This window comes from Equus quagga, chromosome 5, assembly GCF_021613505.1.
Source record: "Equus quagga isolate Etosha38 chromosome 5, UCLA_HA_Equagga_1.0, whole genome shotgun sequence".
Lineage (NCBI taxonomy): Eukaryota > Metazoa > Chordata > Mammalia > Perissodactyla > Equidae > Equus > Equus quagga.
Window position 1 is genome coordinate 121,883,214 of NC_060271.1, and position 14,233 is coordinate 121,897,446.

Here is a 14,233-nt window from a genome sequence, read left to right on the forward strand (position 1 = left end):
GGGACAGCAAGACTGAACATTGAAATAGCGGACATCATTAGAGCAAGCCACAGCATAAGAAAAGAAAAATGGCTAATTCTAAAGAAGTTTCTGAGAACACGAACTGTCCATGGGTTACATAAGAGATTCTAGGGTTTCCGAGAACTATTTGGGAGAAATAAGAGGAAAGACTGGTGAATGTACAATTGTTTTTGCAATTGTTATTAAGATGCTATTCTTATCTCCACACTGGTGTAGCCTGAAGTATGTGAATTACAATAATAACAATATTGCCAACTTCTACTGCATCAGTACAATTAAGCCTTCCAAAGTACTTTCATGGATAAAACAACATTATTAATTTTGCTGAAATCTAAAATGGTCATTAGACATTCAGATCTGGTCCTACTTCAATCAAGTTTAACCCTGGGTAATAGGACAAAGAGTTGTAATAGGTTATTGCTGGAAGAGCCATGGGATTTCATGAAACTCAGTACATGTAAAAGTTCACAAAAAAATATTTTGAGGAAAAAAGCAAAAAAGCATTTAAAAATTTTATTGGACTCAAAACTTTCATTTTTGCATCTTATTCCTGTGGCAGCAGTACCAGTCTGCTATCTCAGGAATCTGGGCTGGAAGCTACAGAGCTCTGCGTGGATGGTAAGGAGAGAGTTAGAACAGAATAAAAATCAGATGGTAAATGAAAGGCATGTGTTTGTCCTTTCAGAGGAGCATACCGGATAAACACAAACACAATGTTGAACCAGACATCATTCTGCTTATAAATGTGCATTTTTCATCACAGTGAGGGACATTTGTATTATGGTATCTTGCAGGTGATATAGACAAAACAGAAGGAGAACTCTGGCTTCCTGGTAGTGTAATATGTTGCTCCATGGAACCAGGGAAAACCATCAGCTCCACTTTACTAATTTGAGGCGAGGAAATAATATAACTGTAAAAATATAGAGCAAAGCCTAATCCCCACTGTCTAACTACAGAATATTTCTCTCGTTTTAAAGACAGTTATAGAGATATAATTTATCATTCATTCTTGTCATTTAAGTAGATGCATTCAGATAATTTCCAAAGATTGTTATTAATGGAACTATATGAGTATCAGTCAAAAATATCACAAAATTCAATGTTAATCCTTTGTCTGATACAATTTAAAAGAGAGTTTGATCTTGCATGCTGCCAACCAGCCCCCAGCCTTGCATTGTGCTCTCCCTCTGATTTCCATCATAGACAATTTTATCTCTCAGAAGAGCCTGAAGTATAATCACATTGTAATACAACAGGGGTTGTATGTACTTATAAGCAAATACTTCTCTTTGAGAAAAAACCTCTCTTGGTCTTATACCCTACTGGGACTGGCAGGCCCACCAGCTCCTGCCACTCAGCACAAATACATCTCAGCATCAAGTAGTTAATAGATACTGACACATGAAGAGCTTTGCCTTAATAGATCTGTATTTATATCTAGCTTGTTTCAAGTTCAATTTGCAAGGGAGCCTTATCTTGGTTGCTATCAAATATGCTACTTACCCTGCCATTTCCACTTGACAGCACCTGATGGTACAGATCTCATTTCAGTGAAACCCACAGCTACCTTCACCACTTGCACATGGCTTTTGGGCTATCACATTATCACATCTTATATTCACACTGTTTCGTGTTTCCTTCCTCTCATCTACCTGGCCAATCTTATTTACCGTCAATGCTCAGCTCAAAGGTTACCTTCTCTACCAAGCCTTCCTTGACCTTGAGACTCGTGTAATTGACCATACCCTTTCTTGGAACACTGCCTTGAACACATTTCAAACAGAGCAACTTTGACACATTTTGGCTTTTATTTATTTATGACCTTGTCTATCTCCAATTAGGATTTAAGATCTTTGAAGACAGGAATTGGGCTGTGTCCATGTTTGTATTCCCACCACAAAGTACTACACCTGCACATAGTGAGTGCTCAGTACATGCATCTTCACGACATCTTTGCAGAAATGAGAGATATTTTTTTGCTTATATTAGGATTTAGTTTTAAAAGAAACTCTATTAACAACTATTCTTCTATACCTTTTCTATCTGCATTTTTGGTATGTCTCCATTTTCATTATATTTGTTCCTGTAAGGGGGAAGAAATTTTCCTCTATCCTTCCAGGTTCTTCTGGCTGGTCTAAGAATTAAACTGACATTCTATAGACTAAAAGGAGAAAATCAAATGAGTTTAATGACATGTATACATGGCAGAAACCAAGGAAAACTGAGTAACTTGACAAAATGGCCAAAGCCACCACCTTAAAAACCATCTTCAGCTAAAGACAAAAGAAGATGTTGTGGGTAGTGGCCTGGGATTTCAAATGGGAAGAAGGTAATTCATATGGAAATGGAAAAGCAAATGTTTTGTGACAAATGTTTGCCATGCCTTGCAGAAACAATGGGACATGGAGAGGACTTTGATAAAATGGGCTTTGCTAGGTTCCTCCCTGTCTACCAGACCCAGTTCATATTATACCATAGTTATCTATGGTGATAGCTCCTTTCTGGGATACGCCTTCTAAAACTCTTTTAGGCAGTTAGGAGGAAAGTCAAAGTTTCTTCCAGAGTCTTCTGTTATTAAAAATAATCAAACAAAATAGATACATTTTGGGGTAGCAAATTCTACTCTCCTACATGCTCAAGATTTTTCAAAATCCTTAATTGGTTTCAAATAACACAGTCAACTAAGCAGGGCAATGTGATAAACTCTGGAGTCATAGAATTAGTCCAATAATAAGGCTTGCAATAAAAGTCACTCATCACTTATCCAAAAAGTGCAATTTGTCAGTCCTGTCACTTCACCAAGTGTCTGAGCATTATTGGGAAGCAAGTATGAGTGAGTGTTTGATCTCATTTCCCTTCTTCTTCCCTTTGTACATTGATTAAGTCAGCAAACAATTGAGAGCCTGTGTATCATATACCATGCTAGGCACTAGAGATTCAAAAAAGAAAAAAAACTAATAAAACAGTCTCCCTGGCCTAAAGGAGCTCATTTTCTAGAAAATTAGTTTAGTGTCACAAAACCTCTTATGTATGAGAAAAGTAGTCCCTATTCCAAAGGAGCTCATTGTCTAGAAAAGGAGTAAATTGATGCAAAAACCTATTACAATGTGTATGATAAGAGTTATGATGGAGATAAACACAGAAACCAAAAGACAAGGAATAAGGGGACTTCAGGGGGGCCTTCCATTTATAATCCCCTGTAGAGTTCCTAGAATGATGTCTGTGTGAACAACAGGAACTATATCATTTGGTTCTTGAATCTATTTTTGAATTGACATCAAAAGGTCTCTTATTTTCATTAAAATTCTATTGGATCTATCCAAATGAAAAAAATAAACAGGAAGGCCCTATTCTATGGGATATCAAGGCATTTTCTTTGCCTTATTTAAGTCTATGAGGTTTCTTAGTCCATGTTATTTTAATTGATCTAAATACTCTTACAGTATTTGCATTGGTTGTCACATTGAATTGACCATTAATCCAGATATCCTTACTCTATTTAACTTCATTGTCAGATTGGATTGCTCATGGAGCACTTTAGCTAAATGTTTGATGAGCAGCCACAACATGAATGACTATTTGTCCAATATTTGCTTGAGAAAGTCTAGCAATAGGGACACTATCACTATACTGGAGGCATCCAAAGTTATAAAGCTGACTTTGGAGCTTATCTCAATCAACTCTGGTGGTGAGTCTTGGAAGCCAGCTGGTTATACAGGGAAGACTTGAATATGGAGTGACCTTACCCAAGTGCACTTATCCTAGAGGGAAAAAGTGAATGCAGCAGTCAATAGAAATGTGTGTGTGTATGTGCGTGTGTGTATGTGTGTATGTAGGGATTTAAGTATGGGAGGAGATATTTGGAGTCTGACTAACACCAGAGGCTGGAAGAGTTTGGAAAGAGAGCAGAATCATGCCATATGGTGGTATAAATGAACCACTGACAGTGCTTGGATTTTATGTTCTCTCAAAAGCTGGAAATGTGGGAAGGATAACTATGGTTAAATGGCTATGAAGACAATTTTAGTGACAGCTTCTGAAACTGGTAACTCAGCTTCTGTTACATAGTTTTTTTTGCTAATCTTAAGCATTTTTGTTTTGAAAAAAAATTCTAAAACTTAAACTAGCAGTATGGGTAAGCTAACCCCAAGTATAACTGTTTTTATTTCATTTATTTGACTTTTTAGGAGGCCAACTATTTATTTAAATATTCTTTCTTGTTCAGAGACATAACATAAACATATAAAAATGGTCTGGCTGGGTTTGAGTTATTGGTATGAAATAAGCAACTTGGATATTCTATAAACATCTTGAATTAGTAATCCTTCTTCAACCAACAAATAGCACTGGGAACTGAAATCAAAATTAAAATGCTGCTTAAATCATTAAACACAATTCCCTTACTTTGTGTAACAGCTAGAGTCTGTCTTAAGCAACATGAGGTCTATAGATGTGTCTAGAAACTGTCAGAAATTGGCATGTATATACAACTTGTTCCACTTTATCTCTAGGGACCATAAATCTTGTTAGTTAATCATTCTGAGTTGAAGACCAATTATCTCCAGATTATATCTCTTGTACACTCTCACAAAAAACATCAAAGCCATCAACTTACATTTGGGAATCCCTGAGCTGCATGAGACAACATTCTTTTTCTTATTCCCTTAGTTAATTTACTAATTCAACAAAATTTAAGAGTCCACTATGAGCCAGGAACTGTGTTAGGCACCAAAAAACGAAACGTGTATAGAAGTCTAGCATGATGGCATAAGGAAATCAACAAGTCCCCTCCCCAACAAGTGACTACAAAGGTGTACAAAACTGTCAAAACAGTTTAGCACTCTGGAAGTTGACCAAAAGCATAGGAAAAAACCCAAAATATTTGTTTATGAGAACTATTGAATAGCAAATGGAAACAATGGGAATCTGTAACGTTCTTGCCTAGAACTGCTCCCATCCCTGGTTCCCCATTGTGAAAGTTCAACCAGGGTGGAGCAGGCTGTGAAAACCAGCAGCCTCACTGCCACTGCAAGTGGTTTTAAAGATCACGTAATTTGGAGTGTTGTCACTGTGGACTTACAAACTAGCTGGGGATGTTAACAGGGATTTCTAGAAGATTAGGCGGCCACGTGAGGCTTGATAATTTCTCCACATATGCTGGAATGACCCAAGGCCATGTGCATATGCAGCATAGTCTAAAGTGAGTGCAAGCTACTGACATATCCCTAGCTGATGGAACATAAGTGCAAACTCAGAGGAGACATGAGAGGGACTATCAGAAAATTGAAGCATGGGAGCATTGAAATCTGGCTAAATTATGAATGTGGTCCCAATCCACACACAGATCCATCAGCAAAAAATGGAAGACTTATTGGTTTGGGGCATTTGGGCACAACCTCTTAAAATCTCTGTCTTTGAAGATACAGGTCAACACCTAGGAATATGAATTTAAAACTAAAACAGAAAAAATAAAACTGATCAGAGACATCAACGACTCCACATTGTAGAGGAGAGAGATTTCACAGATTTAGTCTAGGCAAGTTATGTTTATTAACATATAAACAAACAAAAACAATAGCAACAATCCTCAAGGGGAATGATGGATCAGAACCCAGAGTTGCTAAAATATAGCATCTAAAATGTTCAGTATTCAACAAAATATTATGACATGTGCAAAGAAAAAAGAAGCATGACCCATACTGAATTAAAAAAAATCTTTTGATAGATAATTTATCTGTGTCCCCAGATGTCAGATGTAGCGGACAAAAATGTTCAAGGAACTATAATAAATTTGTTCAAAGAACAACAGGAAACCATGTTTAAAGAATTAAAGGAAAGTATGTCAACAGATCAACAAATGGAGAATCTCAATAACAGCAAAAAATAGGAATTTAAAAACAATGAAAATTTTGGAATTGAAAAAATCAATAACTAAAATTTAAAATTCATTAGAGGAGCTCAGCACTATATTTGATAGGGCATAGGAAAGAATCAGTGAGCATGAACATAGATCAATAGAAATTATCCAATCCGAAGAAGAGGGAAAAAATGATTGAGAAAAATGAAGAGTCTCAGAGATATATGAAAAAATATGAAGCTAACCAATAGATGTGTTATGGGAGTCACAGAAGGAGCACAGAGAGAGATGGAGCTAAAAAATTGACAAAATAATGGCAAAAATAGCCTTAAGTTGATGAAAGTCATTAATCTACAAATCTCAGAAGCTCAACAAAACTCAAGCAGGCTAAACACAAAAAGAGTCATACCTTGACACGCCATTGTCAAATTACTGAAAGACAAAGACAAAGAAATCTTGAAAGCAGCAAGAGAAACAACTCATCACATACAGAGGAACAATGAAAGGATTAACAGCTGACTTCTCCTCAAAGAAATGTATGCAGAAGACATTGAAATAAAGGGCATATTCAAAGTGCTGAAAGGGAACAAATATGTCAAGTACATATTCTACAGCAGCACAATTACTTGTCAAATATGAAGCTGAAATAAAGATATTTGCAGATACAGAAAGACTGAGAAAAATTCATCCCTAGCAGACCTAAATTACCAAAAATACAAAAGGAAATCTCTCAAGCTGAAAGGAATTGACACCAGAAGGAAGCTCAACTCCAAAAGCAGAAATGAAGAGCACTAAAATGGTAAATGATTGGGTAAATAAAAAAACTCTATAAATGTGTATTTTATCATTTTTTCTCTTAAATTTTTAAAAGATATAAGACTGAATAAGGCAAAAAATATAATTGTTTTTTCTGTTTACAATATATAGATATAACATATATAAAAAATCTTAGCACTAAGGAGGGACAAAAGAAGATATACTGAAGCAAAGAGTCCACATTTCACTGTAATTAAGTTAGTATTATTTTGAAGTAGATTGGGAGATAAGACACATATTTTAATTCTGAAAGCAACTGCTAAGAAAATAAAATATATAGTAAGAAAAATCAACATAGGATTTAAAATGGCACTTGTAAGATATTGACCTAAAAAAGACAGTAAAGGAGGAAAAGAGGAACAAAACAAAACAAATATCAAAATGGTAGAGGTAAAGCCAAACATACCAATAATTACATTAAATGTGAGTAGTCTATACAACCCCACTCAAATAACATAGATTGTCAGACTGGGTTAAAAACCAAACCCCACTAAATGCTGTCTACAAGAGACACACAGTAGATTTAAAGACATAAATATGTTGAAAATAAAATAATGAAAAATAAAATATATAATTTTAAAATAGTGACCATAAAAGAGCTGGAGTTTCTATATTCATATCACACAAAAGCAACTTTAAGACAAGAAATATTACTGGAAACAAAGACAAACATTTCATAACAATAAAAACATCATCAAGGATATATAAATATTATAAATACACATACGCCTAACAATAAAGCTCCAAAGTACATTGAAAGGAGAAATAACAATTTAATAACAATAGTTAAATATTTCAATAGCCTATGCACAAAAACTGATAGAAAAACTAGAAAGAAATCAGCAAGGACATAGAAGAATGGAATAACACTATCAAACAACTTGCTCCAATCAACAACAATGGAACACTTCAACCAATATCTGCAGAATGCACACTTTTCAAGCACGAGCACACATAAAACATTCTCCAGGATAGACCACTTGCTGAGTGTTAAAACAATTGTCAAAAAGTTTAAACAATTGCAAATATACTAAGTATAGTCTCTGACTGCTCTAAATTGGAAATCCACGACAGAAACAAATCTGAGATAACCTCAATATATGGACATTGAAAACACACTTTAAATAACTCAGGGGGCAAAGGAGAAATCATAAAATAGTTTGAGCCATTGAAACTATGAACATGTCATTTCAAAATTTACAGGATGTAGCTTAATTCTTAGAGGTTCTGAATCTTTAAATGTACATATTAGAAAAGAAAAAAAGGTCTCAAATTAATCTTCTAAGCTTCAACCTTAGCAAATTATAAAGAAAAAAGCAATCAAACTCAAAGCAAGAAGGAAGAAAATAATAAACATTAGAGTAAATCAACGAAATAAAACAACAGAAACACAATAGAGAAAATCAACAAAACCAAAGCTCATTCTTTTAAAACATAAATAAATTTGATAAACCCTTAGCTAGCCTGATTAAGAAAATAAAACAAAAGTAACAAATTACCAAAATCAATAATGAAAAAGGGGCATCACTACCTTCTCTGCAGAAATTAAAATGTTTATGAGGAAATAGTAGCTTAACTAACCGGCAACAAATTAGACAAGTCAGACTATACAGACAAATTGCTAGAAAGATACAGATTACCAAAATTAACTCAGAAAAAGAAGAACCTGAATAGATCTACAACATGAAAGGAAATTGAATTATTAATCAAAAATATTCTCATAGAGAAAATTTAGGCACAAGTGGCTGCTTCACTGATAAATTATACCAAATGTTTAAGGAAATAATACCATTCCTCGACAAGCTCTTCCAGAAAATTGAAGGGAATATTTCCCAAGTCATTGTTTAAGGCCAGTATTACTATGACAACAAAAACTTACAAAGACATCAAGAAAAGAATTCTATAGACCAATAGCTATCATGAATAGAGATGTATAAATCTTTAATAAAATTATAGCACGCTGAATTCAGCAACATATAAGGATTATACATCATCGCCAAGTGGAATTTATACCAGGAATGCAAGTTTGGCTAAATATCTGAAAATCAACTAGTGTAATGCACCATATTAATGAAAGAAAGGACAAAATTCACATGGTAATCCCAATCAATGCAAAGACCTTGGGAAAAAAATTCAACATCTTTTATAATAAAACTTCACTACAAACTAGGAATAAATGAGGTCTTCCTTAAGAAAAACATCAAAGAACTTACATCTAACATCACACTTGATGAAAGACCCAAGGCTTTACCCTAAAGGTGAGGAAAAAGGGAAACACGTTCTAATCTGTTCTCTTCATTTCTATTCAACATTTTACTGGCAACTTTAGCGGATACATTAAGGCAAGGAGAAGGAGGAGGAGTATGGGAGGGGAAGAAATGAAAAGAATTCAAATCTGAAGAAATAAAATTTGCAGATAACATAATCCTATGCGTAAAGAATCCTAAGGAATGCCCTTTCTCCTCCCCACACAAAATTTACTAGAATGAATAAATGAGTTTAACAAGGTCATAAGATACAAAAATAATACTTAAAATCAATTTAATTCTATATACTAGCAATGAGCAATCAGAAAATAAAATCAGGAAAACATTTCTACTCAAAATAGCATCAAAAAGAATAACATACACTGAAATAAATTTAACATACGATGTACAAGATTTGTATAGTGAATACCATAAAACATTACTTGAACAAATTAGATTTAAATAAATGAGGACATATGCCATATTCATGGATTAATATTTTTCCCCAAATTGATGAAGTTTTTCCCAAAACTGATGTATAGATATAATGAAATCCTTTTCAAAATCTCTGCAGGATTTTTTTCTAGAAAACAGCAAGCTAAATTTGAAATTCAAAGACCTAGAATAGCCGAAACAATTTTGCAAAAGAATAAATTTGGAAGGCTTAAACTACCAAATTTCAAAATTTACTATAAAGCAACAGTAAAGAGAGACAGTGTGGTATTGACATAGCATAAGCACATAGATCAGTGAAACTGAATTGAGAGTCCAGAAATAAACCCTTATGTTTATGGCCAATTTTTTTTGACAAAAGCAATTCAATTATATTTTAAACCAATAGTATTGGTATAATTAGATATCCGCGTGCAAAAGAATGAATTTAGATGCTTATCAAAAGTTCACCCAGAATCAACTACTGACCTAAATGTAACAGCTAAAACTATTAAAATTCTTCAAAGAGAACATATGTGTAATATTTCAAGACTCTGGGTTAGGCAAAGAGTCATTAGATACAAAATCAAAAGCTCGAGACATTTATATACATATATATAGTATTTCATTAAAATGAAAAACATTTCTACTTCAAAAGACACCACTAAGAAAATGAAAAGACAAAGCAGACTGGGAAAAAATATTTGGATAACAAATATCCGATAAAGGACTTCTATCATAATATATATTATATAATATAGTATCAATACATAGTTTAATAACGTGATATAGCATACTATTGTATAACATAATACTATATCACAACTCACAAAGAAAAGTGACCTAAAAGTCACAAAAACATACATACCAAAAACATGTGCAAAGAGTTATAAGCACATGAAATAAGCACACGAAAATTTGCTACGCATTATTAATCATTAGGAAATCAGACTAAACCCAGAATGAAATACCTTTACATACTTATAAGAATGATTATAATCAAAAAGTCTGATCATAGTAAGTTTTCGGCAAGTTGTAGAGAAACTGGAACCCCCACACACTGCTAGTGGAAATGTAAAGTAGTAGAGCCCTTTTCAAAAACAATTTGACAATTTCTTAAATTGAAACATAAACTTACTGTGTGAGCCAACAATTTCACTCTTAGTAATCTACTACAGAGAAATGAAAATGTGCCCACACAGTGATTTATACACAAATATTCATAGAAGCATTTTTTGTAATGGCCAAAAACTAAACAATCCAAATATGCATCAAACGCTAAAGGGATAATATAACAAAATATAGTATATATCCATGCAATCAGCTATTCAGTAATATAAACAAATGAAATATTGATACATGCTACAACATGTATGAACTTTAAAAATCTTATACTAAGTGACAGAAGCCCAATGCCAAAAACTGCTTATCGTAGGCGTTCAATTATATGAAATGTCTAAAAAAGGTAACTTTATAGAGACAGAAAGCAGATCAATGGTTATTATCATTCCATAATAACCCATAATATGTTATATTCCATAATAATAACAGCAAATGAGCTCGAGAGAAATTTTCAGAGTGACGGAAATTTCTATAACTGGATCATGGTGACAGTTGCACAACTCTATAAACTCAATAAATATCATTGATTTATATAATTATAAAAAATGAATAAGGAGAAATTTCTATCCTCGAACCCACCATTAACCCATTTTGATGGACGCAGAACGAAGTACCCAGATGTGGTCTTGCACAAATGCAAATAGCTAGATTTTTTAAAGAATATCAGTAATGTTGGAACTTAAATCCAATATTGAAATGACAACTTAGCATGTACAAATCCAGTCAATATTATTTGAAGCCATGCAAATAAAAGTTTTGTAGATGCTCCAAAATATTTGAATGACATGTTACTTCTTTCTGAAAGAATATAGAATATAGAAGTTTTTGAAGCTAGGTTAGCTTACTTCAGCATCATTCATTGAGAACCTAATGAATGGCAAGGACTATGGTCCTTCTGAGAGTTTGAACGTGACAAAGGTCCACCTCCTTTACAAGTCCTGCTCTTCTATGTACTACTTATGGACCTTGGGGAAAATACTTGACCCCTCTGAGTACCAGTTCCCCTCTTTGTAAAATAGGGATTCAATGAGAAAACATATGTGAACTATGTAGTAGGTGCTTAGAAAATGTTTCATGCTAACTATATTTCCAAAATAAATGGAAAGTGGAGGAGGTACATGCTTGTGGTTTTAATAATCGTGGCTTTTTCAGGGAGTTGCAACTGAATGCTAGCTTCATTATAGGGATTTGGAAAAAGTAACAGATGTTTTTTGAATAGAAACCTGCTGAGATAAGCCATCCAAAGTGTCCAACCAGGTAAATGGAATGAATCATGATTGACATTATTTCTTATCTGTGGAGTTTCACTGTTGTTTTCCAAATTTGGAGCTTTGTATCTGAAAACAAGCACAGCAGAATGTCAAGGAGCTGTTCCTCTCAAAGCCACAAAGCTATCTGGGTTTCCTGGAAGTTCCTGAGAGTCAGAGCTCCCAGGTTGGGAATCAGAACAATAGATAGCAACTGCAACAGGCATAGCAGCAAAAGATCCTAGGAAGGGCAGAAAGAGAAATGCCTGGCAATTCAGTCAAGGCACAACGCAAAATCCTGAGGAGACACTGGTGCTTAATTAAACCCAACCGAACAAATGTTTTGTGAAGCTTAAGTTGTGTCTAAAATTATTCCAGGATTTAAAAGTATGGAGTCAATACAAGACCTGGACCTTGCCTTCAAGAAGCTCAGAGATGTGTAGGAGAGATAGAAGTTAACAAATAATTATGTGTGTGAGAAATGCAATAATGGGAATATGTACAAGGAAAGAACAATCATTTCTGCTTAGGCCACCCAATTTTCACAAATTAATTTTTTTTACAATCCAATTTTTACAACAATTGAAAAGGATTTTCATGGATCAAGAAAAATTCTCAAAACCTTGCAATATGACAAAACTTTAGAGCTGATTTAGCAATGCATTTTCCAGGGAAAATTTTCTTTTGGACTGACAGTGCTAGAAATGTAAAACCAAATTAGTTTCAATAAAATAGACAAGCTTTGAGAAAAGTAAGAGTGATGCTGGGCCTCAGAGATGGCCAGACAACTGTGTAGTCTCAGGATTTCTCTCCTCCTCTCCTTCTTTTTTCTTCTTCTCTCTGTTCGTCCGTTTCTTTCTCTCCAATGGGCTTCTTCCACACAACTGAAACCATGTCTACTGGTACCTCCAAAATTTACATTTCCAATTCTCCACACAGAGAAAGTCTGACACTCGCACTCTCTAAATTGATTCAAAAGTCGGGAGAAACATGATTATGGTGTGGGTGGGGTCACCATCCCTGTATCCCAAAGTGTGAGGTCATTAAAAATGTAGTCTTCTCACCAGAACCACATGATCCATCTGGAAGAAGAGATTTTCTTAGAAATAAGAAGGTATATTTCCCACAAAAGCCAGCTGTATTCAAGCAGAAAAAGTAACACTTTTTCACCACATTGTTTTCCTTTAAATTCTGATCCATCCTTTTTCATATTTCTTAAATCCTGCCCTCACCCCATCCTCCATTCAACCCTATTGCAAATCTCTCTCCTCCACCCACACTACATGAACACAAAAATCAGGTGGTTGTGGAAGGAGACAGTAACATGCCTTCTAGATTCTGTGTTTATTAAGGAAGAGATCATAAGGGACTGAATTGCCCTTGGAGAGGGAGGCCAAGAAACCAATACTAGAGGAGCTAGTCAAACATGGAGGATATGGAGTACAACGACATATTCAGTAATTAGAGAGGCATTTTAAGTGATCTAGAGAGCAGAAAACTCTCTTGACAGATATTTTGAGTAATCAACTTTATTTACCAAGTTTAAGCTATGAGTGCTTCTAATAATACATTAATCATTTTTTCCCTTTTACACATAATGGCACATTAACCACAAATAAAGAATAGTAATGATTATCTTCCCAGTGAAATATGGAGTAAAAACAATTTCTGCAATCCCAATGTCTTGTTTATCTATAATAAGATGAGCGCATGTGGATGCATGTGTGTTGAGGAGGGGCAATAGGCAATGTCAATCAATTGTATTCATCAACACAGCTTAGAGGCAGACCTTGCATAATTTAGACTCTCCTCAGGCTTGCTGCTTCTGCAAGCAGGCATGCTTATGTTGCATTACCATTTTGATTGAATGAACAGGGTCAATAACATCACTTTTTCTCATCCAAGGAAAGAAAATTATTCTGAATCCAATCATCAATCAATGTATGCAATCAGTCTGTTTAAAACACCTTGGGCTCTCACACAACAGGCTATGCCTAGGAACACAACTGAAAAAGCCATAGTTTGGGCTGACTTGTTAATCCTACTACGTCACTACGAAGGTGTTAAAAGGTCAGCTCGGATTCAACATGTGCTCTGCTATTAACAAGATTATGGCAAGGGATTCATTTGAGAAGTTATAGAGTCTGCACTCTGAGACCTCTAGTATGTGCATTCATTTGCATATAATTGTTTATCCATTACTTTGCCATACCATACAGCTACACTATTTTTCTATAATTTCTGGAGGTTAATGGCTTTTTTTTCCCCTCTAAATTCAAAGTCAACACAAACTGACACTAAAGTCAAGAAAATGTGCTTTTCAGAGCGCTGTAACAACAGCTGGCAGTCTGTACATTGTGAAAAATGTATTTGATCAAGGAACTTTTGCTAGCAGCATGCCAATGGATCCACACTGATTTCCTTGAGAAATAAAGGAATTAATCCTCATCTTCCATTTAGGGATAGAAAACAGACTGGGACATCTTTCA